General features: G+C 36.7%; 1 long non-coding RNA gene across 1 annotated transcript in view; it reads right to left on the bottom strand.

The window, feature by feature from the left end:
- LOC147577310 (uncharacterized) overlaps nt 1-6688 on the bottom strand; it is a 139403-nt gene extending 132715 nt beyond the window's left edge. Inside the window, exon 1 of the long non-coding RNA XR_015255799.1 lies at nt 6441-6688. This is a non-coding gene — a long non-coding RNA (uncharacterized LOC147577310). The remainder of the gene's footprint in view (nt 1-6440) is intronic.
- Between the last annotated feature and the right edge of the window lie 20305 nt (nt 6689-26993).

The following is a 26993-nucleotide window of genomic DNA, read 5'->3' as shown; positions in this document are numbered from 1 at the left end:
GGAGAAAAGTAATTGAATACACAAATGATAAGTCAAGCAAATATTACCTGGTTAAGTGATATCACTTGAAAATGTGTAAAATTCAAGTTATAAATTTCACTTGCCTGCTCAAAAATCTTAAGAATTTACAGTTAACTTCTAGGTCCAGAACCATGATGAGGCAAGTGAGGCTCCCACTTCAGGTGAGAAATTTAAGGGAGTCAAAAATCCTTGATGATCAAGATAATAATATTTAATATAATATTTTCAAATATAAAAAACAGTGCAAAAATCCATTATGAATAATTATAAGAACACAATCCACATGGGACTTGTAAAACATATTAGCATTATTATATCATTAGCAGTATCATAACAAACTATTATATAAGTGTTACTACATTATGCTGTTAATAAAGGGCCCAGTATGATAATGACAGCCGGTAGGCTTTGGGGGTTTTTTTAGAATGAATTTTGCTTTTTGCTTTTTGGGTTTTTCTTTTTTTTTTAATTTTAAAGAGTGAGAGAGAGCTCCATTGGGGGAGAGGGACAGAAGGGGAGAGAGAGAGAGAGAATCTTAAGCAGGCTCTACTCTTAGTGTGGAGCCCAACACAGGGCTCAGTCTCATGGCCCTGGGATCATGACGTGAGCTGAGATCAAGCGTCTGACGCTCAACCGACTGAGCCACCCAGGCGCCCCCAGCCCGCAGGTTTTGGTGCACATCGTTCTGAAACCATAACCAGCTAGGCACAAACATGGGCTGCTTTATAAAACGAAATATTTTAACACCAAAGCCTGTTGTGAGTGATTTTCTCTAAGAAGCAGCAAACAATTTTTCATGTTCAGGTTTTAATTAGCGGACACAGTATCTCATGTATTAGAAAAGAAGTTGATACTGCCCCTACTCTAATGCTGTAGCAAGTATTTATATATTGAAAGACTTATCCTTTCATTTCACCACTTGCGGTATCATTTCTTGAGTGCTCAGCATTGAGGCTAACACACTGGCCAGTGAGGAGCAGACACCCTTGGCAGCAAACACCAGTAGCAGAATACGGAGAAAGATACAAGAGAAGGCAGTGAGGTTACCATGGAGACAGGAACGCCTTCTCCCTAGGGAAAAGATACAGAGACAAACAAAAAAAATCAGGTCAGCATAATACATCTAGTTAGTTAACATTACTTTTCAAAACTGCGTTTCCCCCCATCAGGTAGTGGCAATATGTATTAAATGCCTTAAAATTTGGAGTAATTTTGATGATTCTTGTTTCAAGGAAATTATTTCAAAGAAATCTTAGTGAGTGTGTGTTAAGTTTTCTCCGTGTAAAAGTTCATCATAGGGGCGCCTGGGTGGCTCAGTCGGTTGAGCGTCGGACTTGGGCTCAGGTCATGATCTCACAGTTGATGGGTTCGGGCCCCGCATCAGGCTCTGTTGGTGGGTTCGGGCCCGCATCAGGCTCTGTGCTGACCGCTTGCTCAGAGCCTGGAGCCTGCTTCGGATTCTGTGCCTCCTTCGCTCTCTGCCCCTCCCCCACTCACGCTTTGTCTCCCTGTTTCTCAAAAATAAATAAATGTAAAAAAAAATTTTTTTAACTCATCATAGTACCTTCTATAATATGATAAAAATAAACGAATAAACGGAACAGCCACTGGTATAACATTGTTGAGTTACACACATTGTAAATGGAATATTTGTAGTGACTAAAAATATGTTGGTAGGAAATCAGTAATGCACAGAATGCTGTACACACCTGCTACTTTTCACATTGTGCCACGTACACTGCATGAGGACATGTAGATTCTCAGACCCCAGCCCAGACTTGCTGAAGCAGAATCTACATTTAAACAAAGTCCTCAGGTGATTCCTATATGCATAAAATCTTGAAAAGCACCTGTATATTCCATATTTTTAAGCAAAATAAAAATATATACATTAAAATTCCCCTTTTCACTCCCCAAACTTTGACTTGATGATTGGAAAAAAGAGTGAATATATATGCATCAAAGTGTACAGTGATTATCTCTGGGGACTCTGCTTTTTACTTTCTCTTTTAAAAACGGTTTCCAGGGCCACCTGGGTGGCTCAGTCAGTTAAGCCTCTGACTACAGCTCAGGTCATGATCTCACTGTGGTTTTGAGCCCCACGTCCAGGTCTGTGCTCCAGGCTCAGAGCCTGGAGCCTGCTTTGGATTCTGTGTCTCTTTCTCTGCCCCTCCCCCAGTGGTGCTCTGCCTCTCTTTATCTTAGAAATAAACATTTAAAAAATTTTCAATTAAAAAAAAATAATAAAATATTTTCTAAATATTCAATTACAAATATATATTACTTTTGTTATTAGAAAAAAGTAATTTTTATAAATGTACTTTCTCTGTTGTTCTTTTAAAATGATCATGGTGAATGAATTTTTTGGGTAAGATAAAAGTTTGGGTCAATTAGACATTGAGGTGGGCAAAATTGAAAGTATAATTTCACATCAGTAAGTTCTAGGACCATATATCTAGTACTTGTGATTTTAAGTATTTCTTTCCACTGTTTCTTTGTTTCCCAAAGAATGTTTGTCTGTTTATATTCATGTTGCTTGCTTTTCTGCCTGTTAAAGTGGTGACTACAGTTGTAAGACATCTCCTCCATCACCAAGTTATGTAATCCCTCAGGTAGTAGTTGAACCTCAGTCTCTCCCCTGATATCATCCTAAGACTACTAAGATATGAAAAATTTCTACTTTTCCTTTTCATTTTATTCTAGGACTTGAAAAGCTTCATTTCAAAAGACGAGTGTAATTAGCATACCCAGCTGTTACTAGTATGAAAACCCTTTGGGGGCTATTTTTAATCTCATCCTATTCTTAGAGAAGCATTCTGAGGTTAGGAGACACAGGAGGTACCATGTTGAAGCCAAGGCAAGAAGGAGGAAAGGTCTCCCCCTGGAGAGCTGCTCAGTTGGGGTCGATAGCTACAGAGTAGACTGAAAACAAAGAAAACAGAGGCATCAGAAGAAAACTGAAAAGGCCTACTTCCAAAGTTTGCCTATAACAGTCCCAGGTCATTTCAAGACATTTAGGGAATATAAGCAAAATCCCATTTCAACACAAACTTTTCAATTTAACATTTTGTTAATGAGTCAGCGCACATGTCCTCTGAGAAGGGACATGGTAATTGTGCTTTACTCATTTCATTCCATGGATCTTCTAGAACAAGCAATAAGGCCCATCAGTGTAGCAGCCTGATTAATGCAAGCCTTGCACTATTGGGCATCTGTGCTGTTTTCTGTAGCAGGGATTTTAAGCTATAGCAATGGGAAGATAAATGAGACCAAGAAGATGCGCTTCAGAGAAGTCACAGGTGGAGGAGAGGAGAAGGGTTGTTGAAAAAAATGTTAGAAGAAATGGAGAGCAAGTAACATTTATGGAAGATCTAAAGGGCAGGGTTTTGCATATATCATCTCATTTAATCTTCATAACAGATTGTACTGTACATAAGCTGGCTCAGATTCAGTGGGCTCATAACTTTCTCCAGTAGACCCACCCAATGGAATGGTGGAATGAAAAATCAATTTAGCCTTAGCTAGTTCCAAAGCCCATGTTCTTTCCACAATAACACATAGGCTCAAGAAGCAATTCTTCTGATTATGAGTCATTCACTGCATCCCCAAAAGTTTTAAATTTTAGAAAATTCCCCAAAGCAGGGTTTCTCTGATCCATAATTCATAGTCTATGTTTCATCAGAATACCCCAGGTATCATGTTAAAATGTGGGTTCCTGATTCCATTCTCTTAGTAGGTCTAAGTGGAACATAAGAATCTATTTTAAACATTTCCCAGCCACTGCTATGCACAGATCACACACAGGCATGCCTAGGAAGGACATAATCTGCATATCATTGAAAGAGGATACTTTGGCATTCCTGGAGCAAATCCTGTATTTGCCCATCAATATATCTGTTAACTCTGCCCCCTCCTCTTGGTCTGCACTCCATGGGTCACTGCCTGGGGCTCTCTGAGATAGAGGAGAAGGAGAAAAACAGAGGTTGAGTCTTAAACCTTGCCATTAATTAGTGATGCTAGGTAAAGATGTAATAACCTTTCTGAAACTTCATTTACTTTGCTATAAAATGGAGAGAATATTTCCTGCCTCAACCTCCCCACATGAGAATTGTAAGGAAGTAGTAAGAGGATTTACCTAAAATTGACTCATAGACTATTACTAATTTTCCATACAGATGTTAGGAATCGGGTGAACAATTACAGGCTGCGGAAAATGAAGAGTCCTGGACTTTAAGTCAGATGTGAGTCACATCTCTGGCTCTGCCTCTCACTAGGTCTCACTTTGAACATGTAACCTCCTGGAGCCTCTTTCCATTTGTGTTAAAAGAGAATACAAACATGCATGCCCAGTAGCAGGGACAGAAGTAACATAAACATCCATCAGCAGGGGACTAGCTAAATTAAGGATGCTTTGTCCATACTGTCAGAGAACAGCACTGGTTCCACTTCTGGTTTCTGTGGAAAAGGAATTTTTAAGCATCCCTGTGGCCTCCCTCCTGCCTTTGAGTCATTCTACCCCCTGGGGAAGGAAGCATAACTTATCTGCATGGTAGATCATGGCTTGGCTTTATCCTTTTCATTTTGGGAACTGAGCTCAGCTACATAAATGGGTTCCACATACATAAGCTCGGTATGAACGAGCCTGCTTGACTAGTCACATAAATCCCAGGTTCTATCTGCAGTAAAATTTTATCTGTGGCCTCTATTTGTTTCCTTCTCAAATTGTTCAGAACCTCAGGAACAGGGGAAGGGGAGTGCTATTTATTGGATCCTCTCAAAACTCCAACGTATATACTGAAAGCTATATTGTATTTTAAAAGGGGGAGCCTGGGTAACTCTGTGAGTGACCAACTCTGGATTTTGGCTCAGGTCATGATCCCAGGATCGTTGGATCAAGCCCCGTGTAAGCCTCCATGCTGAGTGTGGAGCGTGCTTGAGATTCTCTCTCTCTCTCCTTCTACCTCTCTCCACTGCTCACAGGCTCTCTCTTTAAAATAAAAAATAAAAACAAAAAGAGGTAAAGCCCTATGTACCTACTGTCATGGAAATTATCTTGGGATATGTTAAGTAAAAACTATCAGGTCCAGTACAGGGTATTTAGTGTGTTCCCATTTGTATAAAAATAAACGATGCATTCACAAAGAAGTGTACACACATTTAATTGGAAAATTAACAGAAAACACTATAGAATAAACCACTTACTCTGGTTTCTCTTGGGGATGGAAGCTGACAGTGTGAGGTGAGATGTATATGTTCCAACAGGATTTTAACTGTTAATTACCCTTGCATTATTTTTTAAATTAAAAATATATATGGGGCTTCTGGGTGGCTCAGTCAGTTAAGTGTCTGACTCTTGATTTCAGCTCAGGTCATGATCTCATGGTTCACGGGTTCAAGCCCTGCATAGGACGCTGTGCTGACAGTGGAGAGCCTGCTTGGGATTCTCTCTCTCCCTGTTTCTGCCCCTCCCCTGCTGTGTTCTAATTCTCTCTCACAAAATAAATACATAAACTATATATATATATATATATATATATGTATATATATATATACACACACACATATATATATAAACATTATATAATATTATGAATATTCTATATATTATAGAATATGTATTAATATTATAATACATATTACTATTATATTATATATATCAAATACATATCCATCACATTGTTGTGTTGAGGAATAAACAATATTGCCTAGGTAAATGAAACCTGGATAGCAGAATCAGTAAGTTCAGCCTCTTCATTTTTCTACCAGGAAGTCAACTCCCCACCTCCTTGCAAACTCTGTTCCTCGGAGTTATTGTAGGTCACTTTCTTAATAGCACTGCACTCTGACTTCTCAGCCATAGCTATGCCCAGAGTCATCAGAGGGTCTCCCTGCACCAGAAAGCAAGCTACAGGACAGCCAAGGGCCCAGAACCACTCAGCCCAGCCTCTGAACAGAGTAGAGAGCCAGCATGTTTGTAACACTGAATAGCACCCAAGACTCTTAGTGCCTAAGCCAACCCCCTACTCTAATTGTCATGGAGTTGGAGGTGGGATAAAGAAAGCCTTTGCATGCCTCCACTGAGCAGCAAGCACTGCTTCATGAGCAGCTGAGGCTCGCCAGCGGAACACGAACTCGGCATGTGACATTATGCGCAAAATCACCACATGTGTGCTGTTCTAAACCACCATCGTCTCCTCACACGGAAATTCTAAATGGAAACATATGGCTAGCACAAAATGAACCTGACTTTTTCCCTCTGTGTGTCTGGTGATTATTTATGTATTGGAGTTTAAGAAAGTGTAAAATAAAAAATTACCAAGGAAGGGAAAATGAGCTACAAGCTCCTTTGAAGGTTTTCTGTTTTGGGTTTTTTTTTTTTTTTTTTTGGTGGTTGTTGTTGTTATTGTTGTTGTTTTTACCTTGGGCATGGTTTATGAAGTTACACATTAGTGCTGTAGGCTGAGAAGCTTGGCTGAAGTCCATCTTGGGTAATGGATTCTGGTTGAAGGATCATAAGCTAGGAAGTCATGCAGAATCGGTCCGAGTCTTGATTCCATCCCCCCAAGTCTGACACGTGCTCTCCAAGTCTTCATTTCCACTGTTCTAAGAGTAATATTTGCCCTAAGGATATAATACCTGTGAAGTTGCAGAGAGATGCCTTACATATGGTAATAGTTATTAACACAGAAATTAACTTATAAAAAATAATAGACTTGACTATGAATAATCATCTGTTCAGTTATTCATCTTGTTTCCCTCTTCCGCCCCACTGCTCTGTGATCTCTTAGAGCACGGAAATTTCTTTTGCTCATTTTTTATGACCCTACCACTGAGCATATTGTCTTATTTATAGCTCACTTCCCAATAAAGGAGAGAAAGAATTGGAAATAACTTCAAACTATGCTAACCAATGTCATTTCCAATCATACTCAACATGAACTTATGTATCTGTGCATTAGGTCTTTTCCTCTTCCTTTTCACATACCATACTCAATAACTAAGAAAGGGGAAAGCATCAGGCCAATTGCCCTTAACTCCTTTATGATGTACAAGAATTAGGTAGAAGCACACTCCTTGAGTTGAGAAACCAAAAAATTACCAAAAGATTATTTCTTATCACTGTGTAGTTTAAATCTCCCTGCTTCAAAACTGGGTCTGCTTTTGGGGAGTCAGTTTATTTTTTAAATAACTTACTCTGGAACACAAAACCAGAAATTTGGCAAAAATAATTGCAGTATAAATTTTGGTCTTGTTAAACAGTGTTTGCAATAGAAAGCTGGTTATTTCAATTCCCCAAATATACACTAAACTTCAATGTGCCAGGCAATATTAGACACAGAAAAACCCCACCATGAGTAAGACATGCACCTATTCCAAAAATACTATGCTTGCCACCTAATAAAATGACCCTACACTTACCTTCTCTACTTTTATTTCTCCAAATGTGTAAAGGACTCAATTGTTAGGCTATTTAAAACTGCTATTGACCTCTCCTCTCTCACTAATCCACATATATAATAGAATTATCCATAATGCAAAATACAATTTTTTAAAAATTCTTTATCAATCAATGAGTATTCATTTTGCAACTACAATTCTATGAGCCTGGCTGTGTTAAAACATAGAGGCACAGTTTATATGTGCCTGGTATTTCTACAAAACATGTAGGTGCTAACCTATATGATTTTTAAATTATGTACCGAAAAGCAAGGCAATATTTACTTTTAAACATACTAAAATACAATGTGATATCTATTTATTTAAATTAAAATGGACTTTTTATTGAGATATAATTTACATGGAGTATAAAGTTTGATAAATTTGACAAATGCATAGACCTGCAGAAATGCCACATTCCTAACAAGTTGGAGACCTATCACCCCAGAAAGTTCCCTCCTGCCATATCTCAATCAATTCCTATCCTTACTCTCTTCAGAGGCAAAGACTGTTCTAATTTCTCTTACTCTGTATTAGATTAATCTGTTCTAGAAAATCATATAAATAGAATCATATACTATGTACTCTTTTGTGTCAGTTTCTTTGCTCAATATTGTGGCTTTGAAATTTATCCATGTTTCTGCCTGTATCAGCAGTTCTTTTTCACTGTTGAATAATATTCCACTGTATGCATATATGACAATTTATTTGTCTGTTATTCTGTTGGTGGTATATGGGTCATTTCTTATTATGAGCTATTATGAATGAAGAAGTCATAAGTATCCTATGAAAATCTTTTTGTGTGTATATTTTACTTCTCTTGAATAAAATCCTAAGAGGAAAATCCTTGAGTTACAATGTAGGTATATGTTTACTTTATAAGCAACTGCCAAGGAGTGGTGAACTTCTATGGGCAATGTTTAAGAATTCTGTTTACTCCCTATCCTTGGCAAAATTTGATTTGTCAATATTTTCATTTTAGTCTTCCTTGAAAAAAAATTATGTTGAACACTTGTTCACATGCTTACAGGCCATTTGTACATATTTCTTTTTTGGAGTGTTGGTTCATGCATTTTGCCCATTTTGGGCTTTGTTTTTGTTGTTGTCCATTAATTGAGCTGTTGAAATTCTTCATAGATGTCTTTTGATAGCTATAGGATTGCAAATATTTTCTCATCTGTAGTTTATCTATTAATTTTCAAAAACATGCCTTTTGAGAAGAGTTTTCAGTTTTGATGAAGTGTAATTTACCAGCTTTTTCTTCTATAGGTAATGCTTTCCGTAACCATCTAAGAAATGTGTATCTACTCTAAGGTCATGAGTGTTTTCTCCTATGATTTCTTTTAGAGGCTTTATATGTTGTAGCTTTTATATTTTCATAGGGTGTGATGGTTAATTTTATGTATCAACACGACTGGGCTACAGGGTACCCAGATAGCTGGTAAAACACTCTGGGGGTGTCTGTGAGGTAGTTCCTGGGACAAATTTGCATTTTAGTTGATAGCCCATGTAAAGATCACACTCAATAATGTGGGTAAGCATTATCCAATTCATTGAGGGCCTTAATAGAACAAAAAGGAAAAAGAGTGAATTTGTTCTCTCTTCTTGAGCTGGGACATCCGTCTTTTCCTGCTATTGGATATCAGGGCTCCTGATTCTCAGATCTTTGGACTCAGACCAAAACTTACACTGTGGATTCCATGCCATGGGGTGTTATTAAATACAGATTCATTCTCTTTGGTATATATAGATCTATTCAGATTTTCTTTTTTTCTTTAAGATTTATTTAGAGAGAGTGAGAGCAAGTGGGGAAATGGCAGAGAGAGAGGGAGAGACAGGATCTTAAGCAGGCTCCATGTTCAGCACAGAGCTGGTCCTGGGCTTGATCTCACAACCCTAAGATCATGACCTAAGCCAAAATCAAGAGTCAGAGGCTTAACTGACTGAGTCACCCAGACACCCTGATCTATTCATATTTTCTAATTATTTTCATACCGGTGTTGGTAGTTTACATCTTATAGTAATTTTTCCATGTCATCTAAATTGTAGTATTATAAAAAATTATTTGTAATATTTGTTATTCTCTTAATGTCAATAGGATGGGAGACATGTCCCCTATTTAATTATGGACATTTGCAATTTGTGTTTTCTTTTTTCTTTTAAACAGTCTAGCTAGTGGTGTATCAATTTTATTGATCTTTTCCAGGAATCAGTGTTTTGTTTCATTGATTTTCCCTATTGTTTGTTGTTTACCGCTTCATTGATTTCTACTCTTATCTTTATTATTTCCTTCCTTCTACTTATTTTATATTTAATTTGCTCTTCTTTTTCTAGCTTCTCAAAGGAGAAGCTTAGAGCATTGATTATAAATCATTGCTATTTTCTAATCTAAGCATTTAAAGCTATAAATTTTCCAATAAGCACTATTTTTGTGGTACCCACAAATTTTAATATATTGTGCTTATATCCTAATTTAATTTAAAATATTTCAAATATTAATTTTGATTTCTTTCATGAGGCATTTAGATGTTTCTTCCTTTCTAAATGCTTGGAAATGTTTTTTCTATCGATTTCTAATTCAATTTCACTGTAGTGAGAAAAGATACTTTTAAATTTATGGCTTGCTTTATGACTCAGTACATGTTTTATCTTGGTGAATGCTCTATGCTCTCTGGAAAATAATATGTATTCTACAGGAGTTGGTTGCAATTTCTTATAAATATCAGTTGTGTTAATTCAATTAATATTATTTAAATCTTCTATATCATCACTGATTATTTTTGTTTAGTTGTTCTAACAGTTGCTAAAAAAAAGACTATTAAAATTTTGAAGTCAAATTGTGGATTTATCTATTTTCCTTTTAATTTTTTTTAGCGTTTATTTATTTTTGAGAGAAAGAGACAGAGCGTGAGTGGGAGAGGGGCAGAGAGAGAGGGAGACACAGAATCTAAAGAAGGCTCCAGGCTCTGAGCTGTCAGCACAGAGCGCAGTGCGGGGCTCAAACTCATGAGCGGTGACATCATGACCTGAAGTCGGACGCCTAACCAACTGAGCCACCCAGGCACCCCTATTTTCCATTTAATTCTGTCCATTTTTGCCTCATATATTTTGAAGTTCTGTTACTGGATGCATAAAGGTTTAAGATTGTTATGTCTAATTATACCTTCTTGGTGATTTGATCTTTTAAGTGTCTCTCTTTATTTCTGGTCATATTCTTTGTCCTGAAATGTATTTTGTCTAATATCAATGTAGTCACTCCAGGTTTCTAATAGTTTTTTCATGCTATGTTACTTCACTCTTAACCTATCTATGTCTTTATACTGCATAAAGTTGAGTCATGCTCTTTTAACCAGTCTGACAAATTTTGCCATTTAGTTATAGTTTACTCCAATTACATTTAATATAAATATGAATATGCTTTTGTGTCTTTTTTCTTACTACTTATTTTCTTAGTATTCTACCTTTTGAGTTTTCTACTTCTTTATTACTTAGTTTTCTTTCCAGCCTTCTGTTGGACACATTAAATATTATGTAGCCCCATTTATCGCTTCTAATTTAATCAGGATTTTAATAGTTTCTGTATGGGTTACAGCGTGCATCCTCAACTTAATCTATCTTGAATTTAATACCTCTTCACATATTTTATGAGAGCCTTACAACATGACAGCCTCCATTTACTCCCTTCCATTCTTTGCAGTAGCTGTTGTCATATATTTCATCCCTACAGATGTTATACAACCCATGTTACCTTATATTTTGGTTTTCTTGTCTGTTTTAAATAGTAATTGTCATTTAAATAAATGAAAATTAATGTATTTTTATTTTCTAGATATTTATCACTTCAAGTACTCTTTTTTTGTATGATCTGAATTCTTTACCTTTCAGTCTGAAAAACTTTAATATTTTTTATTGTAAGACCTGCTTGTGATAAATTCTGTGAGGGTTTTTTGGGGTTTTGTTTTTTTTGGTTTTTTTACCTTTAATTTCAAAAACTGTTTTATTCCAAGTAGTATTCTAGATGGATGGAATTCTTTCAATACATTAGCGATGTTGCTTCATCATCTTTCTATGCTTAACAAAGGAAGGAAGGGGTACTCCCATCTTCTGACTTGCTTCCTTTTAGATAAGAAGCTCATGTTCATTTTTACCTTTACTCTCTAAAAATAATCTGTTTTTATTTCCCATATTCACCTAAGATTTTCTCCTTATGTTTGGTTTTCATGGATTTGACTATGAATTGCGTAGGTAGATTGTTTTTTTTTTTTTCTTGGTTATGGGTCATATTTTCCTAATTCTTCACATGTCTAGCAATCTTGTTGAGATTCTGCATTTTTACTGTCTTCTTTAAAGACTTCTAAGTCTTGTATTGCTAGCAAATTAATATACTGGTAGATTATCTTGATCGTGTTGAAACCTACACTTATACTTTATTAGGTTGGGTCTAGAGTGGTTCTTACTCTTCCTAAGGCAAGGCCCTTCTGGATCTCAGGTGACTTCCCAAGTTTCAACCTGGTTACTCGGACTCCAAGTTCTCCTAACACAGGGAAATCTTTAGAATCACACTGTTCATCTCAAACACAGTAATAACCATTCTTTCCAAGACCTCATAGAGTCAAGCCTTACATGTATACATCTTAGTATTCAGCCAAAGACTCAAAAGAACACCCAGTGCAGAATTCTGGAGCTCTTTCTCTAGAATATTCCTTTTCTTCACAGCCCTGCTCCACAAATTCTGTCTCAGCAACCCCATGTTATGGTCTCTGTTTTCCACATCTCATAAGACCAATGTTCTCTCTTTGGCCTCTATAACCTGAGGCTGTAATTTTGAAAGTATCTCCATGGAAAAATCTGGGGAAATATGGAACTTACCACATGTGTACCTCTTCTGCCAGTGATCACAGTTCTGCACTATATGTTGTCCATGTATATGAAAATATTTGTTTCATATAGTTTTTTTTAATGTAATAATCATTGGAGGGTAAGTATGATACATATTAGTCTATTATTGCTAGAACTGGAAGCCTGGATCTAAACTATATAGTTGTTGGGGCACCTGGGTGGCTCAGTCAGTTGGGCATCCGACTTCGGCTCAGGTCATGATCTCGCAGTCCGTGAGTTCAAGCCCCGCATCGGGCTCTGTGCTGACAGCTTAGAGCCTGGAGCCTGTTTCAGATTCTGTGTCTCCCTCTCTCTCTGACCCTCCCCTGTTCATGCTCTCTCTCTGTCTCAAAAATAAATAAACGTAAAAAAAAATAATTAAAAAAAAAAATAAACTATATAGTTGTGACTAAAGGTGAGATAAGAACTTAGAGCCATAAGAGGTCTTTAAGAAACATAGTTACTAGTATTATGTTTAATACTGACAAAATTATATGAAACATTGTCATTCCAAAAATAAGAAATCTGAGACAGAGAGATTCATTGAGGTCAGCTGGTAAATGACAAAGCCAAGATTTGAACCAAGAAAAGTTTTACTTCGCAGACTATATTTTTCCTACTAACCACAACATTTAAAGTAGTCAAGCAGGTTTCTTAGAGAAATGGAGACTTGAACTGGGCTTTGAAGAATTGGTGGTCTTTGAGTTTGTGAACAGGTTAGAGGGAGCAGAATCATATCCCAGGTAAAGGGAACAGAATATGGTGGGAAGCAGATGAGAGCCAGACTAGAGAGGCAAGATTTTGTGTGGATATACTAGAGACAAAGTTGAATAACTTGTGTGAGGTCAGTTTAAAGAGGATAATATGATTTGGGCAAAAAAGAAAAAAAGAAAGAAGGAAGAAGGAAGAGAGGAAGGAAGAGAAGGAGGGAGGGAAAGACAAAAAAGAAATAGTACTATCTTAGCAGGGTTTTTTAGATTATAGTTTATTATAATATTTTAGTCAGAGATTTTGTTTTACATTCACTTGTAACTACATAATTATACACACTTTTTTTTGATACACATGCTTATATTATAGAATCATCCCTTTCTGTGTTTATAGCTTCATGAACACTGAAGTCCCTGCCAATCATATTTACAGAGATGATTGAAGAAGTTGAAAAGAGAAGGCGAAAAGGGAAAAGGTGAATTTAACCTTTACTTTTCTCTATTCAGGTCTGGTTGGTTTTCATAGTAATGTAAAGAATGTCTCTAAGCTCCTCAAATATCAAAAAGACTAGAGTCGCTGAAATTCCCTTTCTGAGATCACAAGAGATATCTTGCCTCTCCTCATTTAGCTAAAATATTATCTACAAAGTCTTTCTTTTAGCTCATGACCTCCTCATCCACAAGGATCACCATCTATTTACAACTCTTATTGAGCCCTCTCTCTGCTGGAGGCAGGGTCACAAACCTGCCTTCTCAATCCTAACCTGTGAAGAGGATTCCCATTGTTCAGCAGTATAGAATTGCTTTCTTTGTATGGAAACTAACTTTAAAGATGACTATTTGTTTGGTATTGAAGATCTGAAATTTCTTACAAGATTCACAGGATGGCTGTGATCTTTCTAAGTGATATTTAAAATTTGACTGCTTTAGCACCATTCTACCCAGTGTCTTATTTTGTTAATAATACCAATATCAGCTAAGATACACTGAGCACTTTCTATGTACCAGAAACTATGATCTCTATAAGAATTATCTCATTGAATCTTCACAACGTCCCTAGGAGGTGGGTTCTGTTATAATCATCCCCATTTCACAGATGAAGAAACTGAAGTTTGGAACACTTGAGTAACTTGTTCAAGAATACAGAGCAGTGAATTGCTACATTAAGAGTTGAACTCAGAAATTCAAACATTTGAAGAAGATAAAATCCAATCCCTAAGCATACATAAAGGCAGTAAAAGTAATTTCTGGAAGAACTTTTCATATAGCAAAGATGTTTAGAATTGGACATACATAAATTCAAATTACAGATCTCCTATTTTCTAGGTGGGGGACTTTGGGAAAATGACTTATTCTATGTTATCCGATTATGTCTACAATTTCATAAGATTAATACCTCTTCGTGAGTTCATGATGATTAAATAAGATAGTACCTGTAAAGCACTTGGTACATAAGGGGGAAATAATAATAGTAGCTACCATTATTATTCTAATGTGCTCCCCATCTTGAGTCAAATTTAAGATTCATATTTCCCTAATCTGCTGTTCCACCAGCTTCTAGCTCCATGACCCTGGGTGTGTTACATTTTCTAGGCCTCAGTTTTCTCATGTGAAAAAGGGAGGATAATAATAATTCCCTACTCATGAAGTTGTAAGAAGTAGGTGAGCTATACAGCAGTCCTTGACACCCCATAAATGCTCAGTGTGTTATCTGTTATGATGATTATGACGATGGCTGGACAAGATGGTATAGTGGGTATGTTTAAAGTTCAATATATTTGAGGGCCAACGTGCATGAGAACATCACTTAGAAGAAATCCATAATGTTGAAGAGATCTGTTACTTAGGTTTATGTCCTGGCCCTGCCCCCATCAGACTCCTATCTGTATTCCACATGGAGCAGCAAAGTCCCACAGAAGAGCTGTTCCCTGTCAAGGCCACCATGGATCCCACACTTACAGAAAATGATCCAATGGGAAAAGAGCCATTCTTCTCCCTACACTTTGTCATTGAATAGCAAAGACCTTGAGTACAGCACTGGCTCAATGCCTCTACAATGCAACTTGGTAGAAAAGTGGAGTCACCCACAGTGCCCAGGAGAACAGCAGCAGACAAGGATGGTGAAAGAGACTATAGTCCTTGGAGAATCATTAACAGCAAAGTAGCAGCAGGATATAGCAAGGGCAAGTTTGTAGGTGAGCACATCTAGGGACTTGCAGAAATAAGTGAGGAAGACTTTTCAGAGAACTCTATTATACAGGTGAAGGCAATGAGCCAGAGTAATTTGAATAATGACTAATAAGGTGACCTCATTTATATCCATAGGCTGGTGAGGTCTGGAGAAATTCAGGTTACATTATAATAAAAACAAGTAATTATTATTATTATTGTGGTGTAATTGCATTTGAAGCACAGATTTTGCTCATAGCTGCTTGCTTGACACTTTGAATTGCACCAATTTTCTAGTGGCACAGACCCAATTTTCTAGTGGTTTGAGTTTTGACTTTCTCTTGACATTGCTTAGTGGGTCAACATGAGTAAGCTTTTAAGAAATTGTTCCTTAAGTACATTTCCCTTTTTAAAATGCTGACGTGTTTTTCCATATGTCTAATTAAAGTTTGCATAAACGTTCATGTTTGTGCTTTCCCTTGTATCCTATGAGAATAGTTATTTTTTAAATGGACTTAATTAACATAGAAACAATTAGAAATAGGAGACCCTGCATTAGTAAATTATTCATTATTAATTAAAACCTTAAAAACACTCCTCTTGAGAGTGTTAATTCAAGGGGCTACCATCTCCAATATATGTGTGACAGCCTTATCCAGTCTCATTCATACCACAAACTCATCAGAGAGATTTAGGAATACAGTAAGCTTCGTTTTTTTATATATATTTTTTGTTTTGTTTAGTTTGTTGATGTTTAAGAAAGCCACAAAGCTATAATCACCCTATATTAAGTATCATAAACATAACAACTAGGGACAAGAGGTTAGTTTTCACCAAAAAGCCAATTTATAAATCTAGTACTCCTGAAGTAGAAATATTTTGCTTTAATTTCTCCATAAATCTCTACCCCCCACCAAAAGGTAAATAATGTGTGAACCGATAGTGAAGCTGCTCAAGGAAACGAAGCATATATTTTCAGTAGAAGGTGACACAATATGTGTGTCCTTTAGAATTTGACCTCAAAAAAATGTTTATTTAGCAAACTGTCTAAAGATTTCAGCTGCTTCATATAGGAAAAGGCCTGTTTACTGTGAACCTGATCTTTCATCCTATCCTGCACTATAGGCATTGATGAGAATGTTGTCAGTTGCCTGGATGGTTAAAAATGGACTTCCCCAAATATTTCTTGGGATAAGTAATCTTCCCAATACTTACATATGGAAAGTATGCTAACAACAGTGTCTAAACAAAAGATAACTGCTATTTCTGACTCACATTCACCCTTAAGGAGCAGAAATCCTTTGAAGAAAGAATAATTTTCCAATACATCAACAAGTATTTTGAAGCCAAGTCAATACCATTATTACTTAATAATAACAACCAAGTCTTTAAAGCCACTATCTTTATGTAGATTATATTACTTGTCCAATCATGATTACATGGGGGGGATTCGTATCCCAATTTTACAGAGATAAAAAATGAGGCTTGCAGAAGTTAATTTACCTAAGATCACACAATCAAGTTTAAGAGACACAAGACTTACCCATGGAACTTGTACCCACAAGCTTGCTCTTATCCACCATATTATGTGCAAGGCATTGTGATCAAAGCTAAGAGAAAGACAAAAAATCTCTAAGCCTGAGTTCCTGCCTCAAGTTGTTTATAATGTCATTTCTAGTAGAAGGAGATAACAATCTAAGACAGAACCATACCAGGTGTGTTGAGTTTGTCCCAAGGCTCCCTCACCCATTCCAAAGCCAGGTGCTTGAACACTTGGGGAAAGGAAACATGGAGGCACTCAACTGCCTCACCCTCATAATAGGCCATATTGAAACGTTAAATTTGCCGGGACCGTGATCACAGTTTTACACACCTAGAAACTGCCTGATACTGAGTCTTGAGTATGCAGGAGAATATTGTGAGGTTTTGGAGGAAAGTGGAAGAGACCTTTGCCACAGAGGAGGTCAACTGGCAGCAGGGAATTAGCTTAACATGAGAAAGATAGCTGAATGAGTCCACTTTACAACTCAAATTCCTACAGTCCTAGTAGTGTCAGTGTGGCTATATGACCTGGTTAGAGGAAAGCTAGCAATTAAAATCTTTATTTTCTATTTGATGTTAGTGACACTTGACTTTGACAAAACCATTTTCATAAAGCAGAAACCAGCTTGTTCCATGAGTCTTCCTATTTATATGCTCTTTTTTCAAGGTGAGTAATAGATTAATTCTCTAGCTTGTGAAGAAAATTTTTCTCAGTTTATTTTCACTACCCTTGTATAGAAGTGACCTGAATTAAAATTACCTAGTCTATTACTGATTTTTCCCTCTAAAATTACAGTTGTGCTATAATGTGCAAATTTTCATTGCTTTTCAACATGAAATTAAAATTACATGGTTATAAAAAGAAGAACTTCAATTTACAATTTTTGAAAAGAAGTCTTGGACTTCAAAGCATGATTACCTAGAGCTCATTAAAATGCAGGATTATTAACCCACGAGCTGAAGTTTCTACTAATAGTGGATCTTTTATAAGAGTAATTATAAGAGTCATAAATATTAAGCATGAAAGTAACACTCTGCATTTAAAGGGAAAGTGTGTGCTCCCATCTTTGCCAAACTTAATGTGAAAAAGAAGACAATGAAGAAGCCACCAAGTTGTTAAAGAGCCAAGCGCAAGCCCTAAGTTTGGACTTATTAATGAAAGCCTCTATAATAAAAAGTTTCAAAAAGTACTATGTATGAAAATCAATGGATAAAAATATATTAATTAGTGGAAAAGATATCTAGTAGCATGTTTAATAGGCTTTTTCCTAAACTGTTCTGGGGGGAAAAAGCAAGTAGAAATAGTATATTGAATATGATAAGAATTTTGAAAAAGATGTGCAGAGAAAATGATGGGAATGATACATGCTTAAGCATTAACAGCAGGAATATCTGCATGGTAGAATTACAATTTTGACTTCCAAGATTTCTAGTTCTGTTTCGTAATGGTTTGTTCTTGTTTTATATTTGAAATGTAATCCTTTATATTTCTCCGGATATATATAAACTGATTGTATTTTGAAGTTGCCTGTCTTTTAAATTATCTTTTACATCTTTTCACCCAGATCTTCTACAGGGAGAGGTTGGAGTTGCTTCAGGCTTATGTACATGTGTCTTCCATATGTGTTAGTGCAGGTTATGGGGGAAACCATTCCCCTGGGCTCCATTCCTCTATGATTTGTATTTTAGAATGAAGGTTCCTTTCCCTTCCAAGTTCTCACCAGTCATGAGGAGTAATGCCCTATCATTAACATCCAAAGTCCTATACTTCTTGCTTTCACCTGGAGGTAGACTGTCATTGCTGTGGATTGCCTCCCACCTGTTCCCTCCATAAACTCATCTATGGAACATCTTTGTTCTGCTTCCTCTTTGTTTGGCAAAGAGATTATGTCTCCCTTCTCCTGGGTTATTTCCCATTTTGTGACACACCAAAAGTTGATTTGAGTACATGGTATATATTTAACCACTAACAAAAATCTTTCCTATTTTTCTAAAAATAGGAAGAGGCAGATCACCAATTGTACTTAGTCTGCCATCTTAAAACAGAAAAAGTAAACAAAAGCCAATGTTTAAGTATTACTTTAAAACTATCATTTCAGTATAGTTATTATTATTATTATTATGCTAAGTAAACAAAAACAGTGGTGTAATGAACATTGGGGTGCTAATATTTCCTCAAGACCCTGATTTCCATTTTTTTGGGTAAATACCTAGGAGTGGGATTATTGCTGGATCATATGGTAGTTCTATTTTTAGTATTTTGAGGAACCTTTACACTATTTTCCATAGCAGCTGCACCATTTTACATTCCCACCAACAGTATACAAGGGTTCCAATTTCTCCACATCCTCACCAACACTTGTCGTGTGTTCTTTTGACAATGGCCATCCTAACAGGTGTGAGGTAATATCTCACTGTGGTTTTGATTTACATTTCCCTGATGATTAGTAACACTAAATATCATATGCCTATTGTTCATCTGTTCATATACCTGCTGGCTATTTGTATGTCTTCTTTGGAGAACTGTCTACATAAGTCTTTAGCCCTGAATCTCCATCAGTGGATGAATGGAAAATAAAATCACACACACACACACACACACACACACACACACACACACACACACACTGGAATGGTGGCTATCAGGGGCTGGGCAGAATGGGAAATGGGAAATTGCTAGTCAATGGGCATAAAATTTCAACTATGTAAGATAAATAAGTTATAAGCATCTGTTCTACAACATTATACTTATTTTAACAATACTATACTATGCACTTCAGAAATTGTTAAAAGGGTAGATCTCATATTAAGTATCCTTACCACAATAAAATAAGATTTTCAAAAACAAAAAGTAAAGATGGAAAACTAAATTAATTGATGCATAAGTCATCTAGGTCAGAATATATGACAAAGGTAGTACCACTCCCTGGCTCTGGGTTTTGTTTTTTAATATTGTTCTGGTGGTATGATTTTCTTGGTGCTAAGAATTTCCCTTCCTCCTCTTTTGGTAAATAAGTGAAGATATCTCACTTAAGAATTGACTCTTCAAACATAAGTTTATTAAGGAATAGTAATACCATAGTCAAGTAGCCAAATAAGAATTACATTTAAAATTTAAAACTTTTAAGAAATCTAATTGTATAAAAGGCTTGCTGATAACTTGAAACAATGCAACTTAAGAAAACTTGCTTCTTCATCATGCCTATCTGGAGACCTGTCACAAAGTCTGAATCACTTGAAGATGGTCACTATGCAGTAAAAGAAAATGTCAGTGAGTGTTTTCGAACAGTCCCCTTGAAAATGCTTGGAAAAATGTAATACTACTTTAGTTCTCTGAAAAGCCTCTTGGAAAACTAGAATTTAATCAGAAAATTGTGAGTTGATCTTTGTTGATCAATATGTTTCCTAGAGAACTTTATTTTTTTAAATAAAAATTAAAAATCAGATGAAAATAATAACCAGAAGAAAGGAAATACGCAAAACAGCTCTTCTCTTTGCTCATGTGTTTGAAATTTTCAGGTTGAATTTTATCCTCTTGAGGTTCAAGTTCTACTTACAGCCAACAAAATGATATTTCCTGGTTGTGTAAAAAATAAAAAGCCCTGAATTCTTTTGAACATCAAGCATGTCTTAATAAAGTACATTTGATGACTTAAGGGTAAAGGAATCAGAAAAAGTAGATTGGATTTCTTTTTAAATACTTAGGACTTTGAAAATGAAGGTGGAGAGGCTTGACACAGAATACCTTTGGCTTTACCCAAACCTGAAACATTTAGGAAAAAAAATAAAAGTTGAAATTATTTTCCAAAACCCAAATACAGTGTGTTTCTTCAGTATGTAAAAATTATGGTATTAACTTTTCCTGAAATGAACTCCAGCTGTTAACTATAGGACAATTACAACAAATTGTTAAATGGAAAAAAAGAAGTATAAGAATTGCAATATGTTGCTGCAGACTAATGGTTGGCTGCGCCTAACTTGAAGGTCCTGTCTTCTTGAACTTCTGAACTCAGATGTGGGGCAGAACATTACCAGAGAATTCATCTCTTTTACACATAGTTTAGATGGTGGGTTGAATAAACAGCAAATTTCCGAAGAGAGGCCCACCCAAAGCCAACCACATTCACTGGAGATACACCAGTAAAGACAATGAATCTGATTCTGGTATTTATACCAATGAAAGTCAGACCCAAGCTGGGCTGCGCTGATAGGGGAGAGGAGGGCAGAAAGTGGTCTGTGGTTGTTCTTCATACAACAACTGGGCCATAGCTAAGAAGCAAAAGAAATCATTGTCTACAAGTGGCTAATAAACATGAAAAGATACTCAACTACATTATTAATCATAAAAAAATACCAAAGTGATATAATAAAACTGTTTTTTCACCATTCTCACCTATCAGATTGGCAGAGATTATAGAGCTTGTTATAAAATGGTTTGGGGAAGGTATAAAGAAATAACATTTTTTTTCTAATAATTTCTTGTTACAGCTTTTCTGGAGAAAGAAATTTGAAAAAATTCAACAAACAATTCAACAATTCCACTCTAGAAATTTATCCTACAGAAATGAAGACATATTTTATAAATGTACATAGGAGTATTCATTGAATATGTTATATATTATATATATATTATATATTTATATGTTATATATTATATATATTATATATTTATAAGCAACTCATAAACTAGACAATAGGGGGTTGGTTGCATGTCTTATAATACATTCATAAGATAGCCACTAAAAGTGGTATTGTATCAACTCTTTGTTAGGAAAATAAACTTCCAATTTGTTTTTTAAAAGGTCATATTGTCCCATTTCCATAAAATGGGAAAATGTTCATGATATAATTGCTAAGTAAAACAAAACAAGCTAAAGCACCATGTGAGAAGATTATTACATTAAAATACATATAGATAAAGAAATTCCTCTCGCACCTTTTCTCTCTGTTGGAGGGATCAAGGACTCAATACATTAACATTCCTTCTGTACCAGTTCAATATGATCTCGACCACACTCCTGGCTTTAAACACCACGTTTAAGTAAACAACTACCAAACGAATACCCCAGTCCACATCTCTTCCTATGCTCCAAACACATACATCTAAATCTCCACTGACATGGGAAAAGTCTCAAACTGAACGTGTCCAGTACCAGACTCCTGCGGTCTTGGTCCCCATAAAATCTACTTCTTTCAAAGTCTACCTCATCTTAACTAATGCCAACTCCAGACTTAGAAATGCCCACAAAACCCTGAAGGCCTCCTGTCTCCACGTTAGTTTTCATATCCCACATTCTATCCACTGGCAAACACTGGCAGGCCACTTTCACAATCTGCCCAACATCTGACCACTTCTTTGCACCTCCACTGCTATCACCCTGATCCAAGCCAACCCTGTGGCTCATCTGGGTTATTAAAATAACCAGTTTTAACTTTCTTCCCATATTGCCTGTACTCCCTGTTTTAACCATTTTCCACTCACTATCTATTCTCTAAAGAGCAACCAGAGTGATCATATTAAAATCTAAGTCAGAACACATAACTCTTCTATACAAAATTATCTCCTATGACTTCCTACTCCAAAAAGAAACAAAAACAAAGACACAAAAACCCAACTATCCCCATGGCCTGCAGGGTCCTACCTGATGTGGCGAACCCTTATCATTATGACCACCTTCCACAAAGCTTTCCCTTACTCACTCTCCTGCAGCTACACTTGCCTCTGTGTTGTTCTTGTTTCTGAAACCTCATAACCATCATTTGCTGTTCCTTCTGCCCCAAATGCCCTACCTGAAATATCCACATGACTCATTTTCACGCCTCCTTCAGGTTTTTCCTCAAATGTCAAAAATGGGCACTTCCTGAAGTGCTCTATTTAAAATAGGAACACCTCTCCTATTCCTTTCTCTTCACCATCCCCTTTCCTCGCTTGTATTCCTTCAAAGCATTTATTAACATCTAAGATACTATATCATTTACTTATTCACTTCCTTTATTTTCTGAGTCTTCTTCCATCCCAGGCGGAATAGAAGCTCCACTGGATAAAGACTTTTGTCTGTTGGAATAATTGCTGTAGCCACAATGCCTGGAATGATACCTGATAAATGTTAGGTTCTCCCTGATAATCACTGAATAAATGATATAACGATGTATGCTAAAGTGAGCAGTGGTAACTGCTGGATGGTAGAATCTAGATGGTTTTTGTTTCTTCTTTTGTGCATACATTATTTTTTAATAGATGATTTTTAGAAGTTTTTTTTAAGGTTTATGTATTTATTTTGAGAGAGAGGGAGAGAGAGGGAGAGAGAGGATCTCAAGCAGGCTCTACCCTGACAGCGCAGAGCCCTACACAGGGCTTGATCCCACCAACTGTGAGATTGTAACCTGAACAAAAATCAAGAGTCAGATACTTAACCAGCTGAGCCTCCCAGGCACCCCTAGAGCAGTTTTAAGGTAGTAGCAAAATTGAGCAGAAAGTACACAGAGTTCTCGTATACACTCTGCCCCCACATACTCACAGTCTGCCCTACTATCAATATTCTTCATCAGAGTAGCACATTTTAAAATAATCAATGAATCTATATTACACCATATTATCATCCCAAGTCTATAGTTTACAATGTGGTTCACTCTTGGTGTTGTACATTCGAGGAGTTTGGACTAACATATAATAGCCATTAACTAATGAATTAATGTATCCATCATTATAGTATCAGACAGAATAGTTTTTTTGCCCTAAAAATCCTCTGTGCTCAACCAATTCATCCCTCCTTCCCTACTAACCCCTGGTAACCACTGATCTTTTTATTAACTCCATAGTTTTGCCTCTCAAAGAATATCCTATTATTGGAATCATAAAGTATATACTCTTTTGATATTGGTTTCTCTCACTTAGTCACACATATTTAAGGTTCTTCTAAGTCTGGGGCACTTGGGTGGCTCAGTCTGTTTAGTGGCTGGCTTCAGCTCAGGTCATGATCTTGTGGTTCATGAGTTCAAGCCCCATGTCAGGCTCTGTGCTGAGAGCTCAGAGCTTGGAGCCTACTTCAGATACCATGTCTCCCTCTCTCTGTCCCTCTGCCTCACTCAAGCTCACTCGCTCTTGCTCTCTCTCTCCCTCTGTCTCTCTCAAAAATAAAATACATACATACATACATACATAAAGATTCCTTCAAGTCTTTTCATGCCTTGATAGCTCATATCTCTTTAGCACTAAATAATATTCCATTATCTCAATGAACCACAATTTATCCATTCACCTGCTGAAGGACATCTTGGCATTTATAAATAAAGATACTATAAACATGTGTAGGTTTTTTGTGTGAACATCAGTTTTCAGCTCATTTGGCTAAATACAAAGGAGCATAATTGCTAGATCTGTGGTAATAGTACATTTAGTTTTGTAAGAAACCTCCATAGTGTCTTCCAAAGTAGTTGTACCATTTTGCATTTATGCCAACAATAAATGAAAGTTCCTGAGGCGCCTGGGTGGCTCAGTCGGTTAAGTGTCCAACTTCAGCTCAGGTCATGATCTCACAGTTTGTGAGTTTGAGCCCCGCATTGGATTCTGTTCTGTCAGCTCTAGCCTGGAGACTGTTTCAGGTTCTGTGTCTCCCTCTCTCTCTGCCCTCCCCCACTCACGTTTGTCTCTCTCTGTCTCTGAAAAATGAATAAACCTCAAAAAAAAAATTAAAAAATAAGAAGAAAGGTCCTGATGCTCCACATCCTCACTAACGTTTGGTGTTGTCAGTGGTTTGGATTTGAGTCATTCTAATAGGTGGTAGTGGTATCTCATTGTTGTTTTAATTTGTATTTCCCTGAGGACTTATGATGTGGAATATCTTTTTACGTACTTATTAGCCACCTGTATACCTTTGGTGAAATGTCTTATTACGTCTTTTGCCCAGTTTTTAGTCAATTTTTTCATTTTCTTATTTTTGAGTTTCAAGAATTCTTGTATTTTGGATAACAGACCTTTATTAGATAGGTCCACTGAAAATATATTCTCCCAGTCGGTAGCATGTCTTCTCATTCTCCTGAGATTATTTTCATAATTGAATAAATATTCCATGTCTTAAAATATATATGATATGACATATGCCACATGAATATTAAATTATTTTAACTGATGGCTGTGTACATGTCTTTATTATATCTGTTATACCATAGAGAATGCACATGAATCAATATGGCCTGAATCTATGTAACTGAATAGCCTCTGTACATCTTTACTTTTTTAAATATACACTTCCAAATAAATGCAGCTATTGCTGGGATTCCTCATTCCATGTGACCCATGTCACATCTCAGTTTTTATAGGCATAAAAAAGCAAATACTCAATAAATGCATCTAAAGCAAACACTGTATTCCTAGACCAAGCATCTGTCCTGAGTCCCAGATTTCCTACCTGGTGAACGAAGCAGCACCCTCTCTCTCTTTGCCTTGAACAGAAAGTGCCCCAAACAGATGCTCCATCTTACAGTGCTTTTGGATCTTTTCTGGTCTGAAGTACCAAGTAGGACTGCCTTGTCAGAAGTCTCCCTAGATCCCAAGAAATCACTCTGCCGAAAGATGCTCAAGAAGCTCACACTCCCAGAAGCCTCGCAGCTTCCATGATCAAAATGCCAAGAGGCCACGGATTCCCAAAAGCCACAAGATTTTCAACCCCTTCAAAATGTTCGGTTTCAAAATCTTTTCCTTGCTTCTACTAAGGCCTGCCAGAAAGGTAGGAGGGGCATAGATGTCATCTGCACCATTCTCTAGCCAAGACACCCCCTCTACCCATCCTTGTCTGCTTCTAATGGAAAAAAGAACATCCTGATTATTACTGAGGGTCATTAAGTACATTTCTTAATCTGCCTGAACCTCAGCCTCCATGTCTGTCACTTGGAGATAATATTGTCTTCCTTTCAGAGCTGTTATGAAAACTAGGAGTGATGTGTATAAGACACATTCCACATCTTAACCACTCAACAAAGCTGTTGTCATTTGCTCATTGTTTATTCTACTAACATTTCCCAGTTAACTTTCTGTTGCTCTATCCATACCTTTCTGGACTCTCAAGTCCACACTGCATTCCAAGGCTCTTCCTTGAGAAGGAACATGTAAAAGAGCAGAACATTCACTCTATATATTTGGTTTTTGTAAGTAACATATCTTATGGGAGGAGCTGTTTCACTCCTAATTCCTGGCTAAGTGAATGGGGAGGTAGAGCCTAGATCCGATGTCACACGTGGAACATATTCAGCAGGGTGGCTGGGTCTTAAGTTTAATCTAAGGATAGATTTCTATTGTACCTTTATAATCACTAGGAAACATTTTACTGCAACAGTCATAGAATATTAGAGATATAAGGGAACTGAAGCTCAGAGAATCCTCCTACCTCTCAGCCATAGCAATTTTTTCTGCACACTAGTTCCTCTCACTATTCTGTACTTACTACATTGCTCTGATTTACCATACTAGAGTAATTCAAGTCCTACTTTTACAGCCACTTACCTAAGAGGTATAGCTAGGTGGTCCAGATCTAGCCAAGGAGTGACTGGAAAGGAACAAGCTGGAGAGTAGGGTATGCAGGATCTGAAGATGATAAAAAAGGCCTTACATGGCCCCTGCCTTCTCTTAATGCCTCTGGTGTTGTTGCCAGTGCAGACTCTGAGATCTCATCATAATTTTGACAACTGCTAATGTTAACCTATTTCTATTTTTAATTGTTGAAACGTACCATTTTTAGAGACTATTCTTTCCTTGATCCCTTCTAGCTACATTTCTGATGTGTCCCCACTTGTAATTTGTTGATACACTCATTTATAATCAGAGGAAATATTTAAAGATTGGTTAGCAATTTTTCCCTCAACCTATACAGGATTAATGACCCTGAATCTCTCCAAAAGAGAACCACACTAGGTGGTAGAATGGGCAACCTTTAAAACCAAGACAAGGCCTAGAGACTCAGCTCTGAAATTACATATTTCTGTTGATCTGTATTTATGTGACAAACCATAAACTGAGGTTTAATTTCTCATCAATAAATGGGGGCAATAATATCAAACTTATTGATTACTGATATTGAAACCCTTTGCAAATTATTACTCCTGTAAATCACAAATGTCCTATGTGATTTTAGTTTTACTTAGTTCTGACTGAATAAATGAAGGTAATAGGCACACTGTTTGGTAGACAAGGCTGGACACCACCAACAGAAAGCCAACACGGCCTTAAGAACAGCTTTGATA

The sequence above is a fragment of the Puma concolor genome, chromosome C2 (genome assembly GCF_028749965.1).
Source record: "Puma concolor isolate L17-30 chromosome C2, mPumCon1.1.hap2, whole genome shotgun sequence".
Taxonomy (NCBI): domain Eukaryota; kingdom Metazoa; phylum Chordata; class Mammalia; order Carnivora; family Felidae; genus Puma; species Puma concolor.
The sequence above is the reverse complement of the archived record's forward strand: the minus strand, read 5'-3'. Positions and strand labels throughout refer to the sequence as shown.